Source organism: Formica exsecta, unplaced genomic scaffold (genome assembly GCF_003651465.1).
Source record: "Formica exsecta isolate Colony F162 unplaced genomic scaffold, ASM365146v1 scaffold380, whole genome shotgun sequence".
In the NCBI taxonomy this organism is placed as follows: Eukaryota; Metazoa; Arthropoda; class Insecta; order Hymenoptera; family Formicidae; genus Formica; species Formica exsecta.
The window spans coordinates 54,684-61,000 of record NW_021851043.1 but is presented as its reverse complement, the minus strand read 5'-3'; the positions used below and the strand labels follow the sequence as shown (position 1 = coordinate 61,000).

The window sequence follows — 6,317 nt, the reverse complement described above, 5'->3', positions numbered from 1 at the left end:
CGTTTTGTTGCTCCTATGCGGAAGCGCTTTTACGACCGTATGAAAGAGCATAGAGAGAACGGCACCCTAGAGAGAAACACCAAGAACGTAGTTAGAGAAGAGGAGACTGCGAGAATGCTCGAGGAGTGGAGGAGGTACTTAGAAAGGCCAAACTTCCCGGGTGAGTATACCAAGTTGGTGCTGGTTCCGAGGTTGGAGGTTTGGATGTCGCGAACGTTCGGAAGTATGAATTTTCATATGACACAGGTTATGACGGGTCATGGTTGCTTTTCGAAATTCTTATATAGAATTGGCAAGAGAAATCACACAAGCTGTGATTTCTGCGGAGAAGATATCGATGACGTTCGGCATACCCTGAGAGAGTCCTGCTTGGGATCCGGAAAGGATTAGATTGAAGCGTGCACTCGGGTTAAGCAGAGACTTCGTTCTAGGTGACGTGGTAGAGGCGATTCTGGAAACAGAAGAGAAGTGATTATCCTTTTCAGCTTTTGTCGAAAAGGTAATGCGCGATAAGGAAGATGAGGAAAGGCGCCGAAAAATATCAAGGCGCAACCGTCTTCCTTCAGAGGAACTCGACTCAGACTGGTAACATATATGTCATATAAGGTTATTCCACACGCACTGGATGGCCATGAGAAATATTTTGTTCATTTGTATTCATTTAATTTAATCTTCATTTCATTTATTTATTGATTCATTTTTACTCTATACATCAATAATTATTGCATGTGGATGACTATCTGGTGCTGGGGGAGATCGATACCTGTGGGCAGCCTTTTATCAATAGTGTTCTAAATTGGATAACGGGTGGTAGGGCTGTCGTTCACTGGCGTCTGTTTTATCCACCGGGATGACAGTTGGAGATAGCTTTCTCCGGGTCCTTGTTGAGAGCTCTTTATTATGTTACTGTAATATTGAAGGCTCTCAATCAATAATTAACGGGGGGGAGCGGGTAACATTATTTACTTTATTTTATTTATTTACTTATTTAAACCAAATCTATTAAAATTGAAATTTACTTATTTTGATTCGGATTTAATATATTTATATTTTATTTTATATATACATGCAAACGGGGTATAAGTAATTATCACAGGGGATCCAGGGTGGGCTTGAAATAATTTAAGTCCACATCTAGGGTTAGATCTACATATATATATATGTACATATACATATACACATTTTATATACATTCACATATACACTACACAATTAATTTACCCGGGGAAGTAAGGAGGGCGGTTGGGTAGGGCTGGAGCCAAAGGGGGGGAAAGGGAAAAGGGGAAGGACCTAAGAGGAGGTTATCGCTGATAACGTAGGGGGTGTTCAAGGGCTGTCGAGATGTTTGATTGTTCATACGCAAGTAGGTCTCAGACTTCTCGACATTTGCGGTCCATTTGTGATCGCGACAAGGGGGAGTTTTTAGTAGGTGCAAGTTCCACACTACCTGACCACACCGGGTGGTCAGGTGTGCATAATGCATTTTCTCCTCCTATCGCAAAAAAAAGGTTAGGTTGGGGGTCGCTCTTGGGGCGTTCTAAGACTAAGTCCACTGACAGTTGAGTGCTCCGAAATTGTGGAGTAACTCCGGTTTAGAGTGCGTTAAACCGAAAATAAAGTGTGCCGAAACGTGTTTCGAGTGTTTGCGCGTCGAATAAGACAATAATATTTTTTGCTCCGATTTCTAGTTATTAATTATAAGGCTGAAATGAATCCGGTAATGAGCTGTGCGCGTAATAGCGGACATAGGAAGCCTTGTCAGCATAGCGGTGATGTGGCAAAATCAGTGAACAATATACTATGCGCCCCGGAGCGACCCCCAGAGTTTGTGATTGTCTGTATTTTTATGGTAGTATTGTTTTGTATCGCTGTGATCTTTGGTTGAAGTTAGTTTATTAACATTAGTGTGATGTGCATAAAATGCAAGATGTCGGAGAATCTACAGAGCCACGTTCATGCCGTGTGACGTCACGTCAGCATGAAATGGCCGGCCGGCCCTCGGCTCGAGAAGATGTCTCGCAACCTTGCCTCCTGTTGGTTTCAATAATTTGCAGAATAGAAACTTCAACCTCCTAGTTGAATTAATTAGACCGAGGTAAGTGGATAAGCGGAGCAGTTTGTATTGACTGCTTACGCTGGACGCATTACTTATGGATTGATTATACTTTTACTTTTATTTTTATTCTTTATCTTTAAATTTCAAATAAAATGAATGCAGAGGAGAAGTCTAGTGACTGTGAGGTCTGCTTTATAATAGAAGTAATGTGTAGTATTTAGCACTCAATATCTTATATTAAATTTTGAAGTGAATTATCTTTTGACACAAGTAAAGCAGTTTGAGGTAGTCTGTTTACTTGACTACCTGCTGAGTATTGTCTGAAGAACAAGTATTTGAGAAATTAATTTGATTTAACTCGGTTAATTTATTAATGATTATTGAGGACGGATATGCTATGAATTACGTATATAATATATTATGTTTTGGATAATTATAATCATATAACAGTGATAAACTATGGTTTTATGCCATACACTTTATGGAGGCATGTGGCCTCATCTGATTGGCTGATGCCCTCAGTGGCATTCAGATTATGGAATCACCATCTATACTTGGCTTCGCCATGTTGGTCAGCCATATTGAATATCCTCATAAATGACAGGTACCGTGTATTGTGTGCTCGGTGCACTGGCGGAGTTTCTGAGTTTATTATTAATATTGGGGAAGAGAAAAATACAGGATAAGATAGACGAGCTGGCCTGTATGTGATAATTAAGAAGGCCACATTGCTGGAAGCGGTTATTGTGTTAAACGTGGGAGGAGAGGTTGGCTGTAAGCCCTGGTTGTATCTAAATGTATTGCTGAAAAAGGTCATAATAATAATAATGGTAATGTTAAATATTAATTGTCTGTTCTTCCCCTCAGAAACGGGATGCGTGTCTGAGATGTTCCAGTTCGCATCTGAAGATCCTAGGTAATTGGTAACATGTGGGAGAGACTGCGTTGATAGTGCTAATTAAATGACGCTGAATTACATATATGTAGGTATGTCATTTGGGAGCGTTTATTTATTGCTGTACTGGTTTTAGTTTTAGTATGAGTACAGCAGATTAATAATCAGCGTAGTAATAACACTTGAAATCTACGTTGATACTGTCGAGGCTTTCTTAGTATTGATGTACGAGTGATAACTGTTTCTACTGTGTTGTTGATACGTATTGTGTTCTCAGGAATGTTGCGCTGGGATGTATAAACCCTAAATTATATGGATTGCATCGTCAACGTCCGGAAGCTGCTTCCCTTCATCAAGGGAAGTTGCCGAAAGGAACTTTGGATATGTGCATCGAGTCTTGAGATATTGCTAGTGCTGAAATCGAATACAATAGTATGAGAAAGAAATGTCAGGGAACTGGCGATGCGTTGTGTATTGTTATGCTTAAATCTGATAAGAAGTATCTCTGACTTTATGGAATTATTCCTCGGAATGGAGTGTCGTTGATAAACTGAAATCGTTTCATTTCTCGAAAGGAATTTACAAAAGTTGTAAAGTCAAACAAAGGTCTCTATTTATGAATGTGAAGAACTAGCTGATTGCTAGGAAGGTGACTGTTGATGTTATTCTTAACTAGAATTCTTAAAAAGGCTGAGTTTGTTTTCATGAGAACTGTTCAACTGGAATGGCATTTTTAAGTAATGGAGGCGATATGTTTAATTAGACTTTAATGCAGTACTATTGTAATAAAAAGATAAGATACTTAGTTTGACTAAATGAGATTAGTAAGATAAGCGCACGCGTATTGGTGATATTGGGAGTTGGAGTCGTCATAATAATTATGATTTTGAATTCTAATTTTAATTTAAATTAATTAAATTGATTTAACTTAATTCAATATAAGTAAATATTTTAAGTAGTTGACAGAATGCTGGGTTCGGGCTCTGAACCCAGCTTAAGGATGAAAAAGATGAGCGCACGCGTATTGGTGATATTGGGAGTTGGAGTCGTCATAATAATTATGATTTTGAATTCTAATTTTAATTTAAATTAATTAAATTGATTTAACTTAATTCAATATAAGTAAATATTTTAAGTAGTTGACAGAATGCTGGGTTCGGGCTCTGAACCCAGCTTAAGGATGAAAAAGATGAGCGCACGCGTATTGGTGATATTGGGAGTTGGAGTCGTCATAATAATTATGATTTTGAATTCTAATTTTAATTTAAATTAATTAAATTGATTTAACTTAATTCAATATAAGTAAATATTTTAAGTAGTTGACAGAATGCTGGGTTCGGGCTCTGAACCCAGCTTAAGGATGAAAAAGATGAGCGCACGCGTATTGGTGATATTGGGAGTTGGAGTCGTCATAATAATTATGATTTTGAATTCTAATTTTAATTTAAATTAATTAAATTGATTTAACTTAATTCAATATAAGTAAATATTTTAAGTAGTTGACAGAATGCTGGGTTTGGGCTCTGAACCCAGCTTAAGGATGAAAAAAAGGAAATTTTGATTCTGGCTAGAAGCGCATGGATTGTTGTCGTAAATGAATTATTGTATTGCATTGTACTGTATTATTATGGAGTGATCGATGTTAACAATGATGACAGGATAATATGATTTGAATGTTTGAATGATGACGAGCGGAAAATGCGAATGTTCGATTTCCGCTCGATTAATGGTGACAGTATCTACGAGCGGGAATAAGTATAAGTAATCATAATGACTAATTGAGAATTGTGTGATGTAATGAATACGTGTTTGAAGGAAATGTTAGAGATTGAATCTACAAATAAATTCTAAATCTGAGATTATTAGAATTACGAGGAGACTTAAATTGTCCAGTAATGAGAATCGTACATGGAATCGTCAGAAGTTGAAATCTATTATAGGTAGTTTGAATTTTGATTTTAATTGATGTAGTATGGATTTCAGAATACTTTGGAGTCTCTGACATTAACTGAATTATGAAGAGGTAGAATTAACTATTGATAGGATTTTATAAAGGAGAGTTTGTATGACAATGAGGAGGATATGATGTAATATATTGATTTGAGTAAATGAGCAAACGATATGGTGAATTTATCACAAATAACTAAATCTAAATTCGGATTTCTAATGAATGCAGTCCTTAAATATTTTGTAATTCATGAGAGTAACTGAATTTTAAGGAGATAAAATTAGTGATGAGAGTTGTATAAGGGAGGGTCTGTGTTACTATACAACAATAGAAAGAATCTGATTAGCAATAAACTTTAATTTGAGCAAAGATATGGCAATTATAATGACTAATTGAGAACTGTGTATAATAATGAATACGTATTTGATGGGATTGTTAGAGACTGAAACTTATTATTAATAACTTCTAAATTTGATCTCTAAATAATTGTTTAAACTGCACAAACTCTTGATTATTGCAAACTCTGAGATTTTTAGAACTTTGAGGAGACTGAAACTTCTAGCAAGACTGATAGCGTCTCGATGCCTTGCAATTGAGAGGTGTGTCTCTGTATTGTGAGATGAGTGGTTTGTCGCTCCCTTCTGGCTGGAATTATAATTCTGGCATCTGTAAATAAAAAATAGAAGATAATAGCTGCAAAATTGTTAATTATTTATAGTTAATTATTAAGTAATTATTAATTATTAGCAATAGGAAAGGAATAGTTTAGTATTTATGATGAGGAAATGGCGTTGATTTAGACTCGAATATCTAATGTTATTATTGCGAATCTGTTGTTGTCATGCGTATGCAAAATGAAGAGGATTAATTAGAAAAGAAAATGCGATACACAGTCTTAGCGACAGGCATGAGTGGAGTGGCGTGGTATTATAACATTGAGGCATATATATACATTTATAGCTAATACTGTGTTAACAAAGCATATGGTTTATTCGAGCATCGTGCAGGAGCGCTAGGAGTTAAAATGAAATGGTTATTGTAAATAAAGTACAAATACGAACCTTGAATCTTAAATTATACATGTTGCCGTGCTGAGGACACATCGAGGGATGCTGAGGTATCGCCGACCTCTACAGCTAACGGTACGTACGTAGGAAATTGATTATTTATTGTTCAAACTAGCTTTAAATGCGACCCTGAAAACCAAAAAAGGGCGATACCTGCAAAAAAAGGTTATTGTTAGACATACGTTATAGGTTAAAATCGAATCTTGTACACTGAACAGAGTTATGATAACATCCAAGTAAGATAGTATTTCTACTAAGAGTTCTCGGATTAATGTTGTGATCGTATTGGTGTCCGTGCTGAGAGGACAGACTTTAACTTTACTTCATCACTCTTATCATTTATAACAACTC

General features: G+C 36.3%; 2 long non-coding RNA genes across 5 annotated transcripts; one reads left to right on the top strand and one right to left on the bottom strand.

The window, feature by feature from the left end:
- LOC115239484 lies at window positions 1–5,956 on the top strand. 4 transcript variants are annotated; one of them, XR_003884634.1, is made up of 5 exons: window positions 1–160; window positions 247–585; window positions 1,906–2,095; window positions 2,924–3,043; window positions 3,229–5,956. It is a non-coding gene; the product is annotated as an uncharacterized LOC115239484 (long non-coding RNA). The 4 variants fall into 4 exon arrangements; XR_003884636.1 differs by lacking the exons at window positions 1–160; window positions 247–585 and adding an exon at window positions 2,661–2,840 and having other exon boundaries at window positions 1,293–2,095; XR_003884635.1 differs by lacking the exons at window positions 1–160; window positions 247–585 and adding an exon at window positions 2,661–2,830 and having other exon boundaries at window positions 1,296–2,095.
- LOC115239485 lies at window positions 4,141–6,317 on the bottom strand. The gene is made up of 2 exons (XR_003884637.1): window positions 5,961–6,317; window positions 4,141–5,565 (listed from the first exon to the last, which is right to left on the bottom strand). It is a non-coding gene; the product is annotated as an uncharacterized LOC115239485 (long non-coding RNA).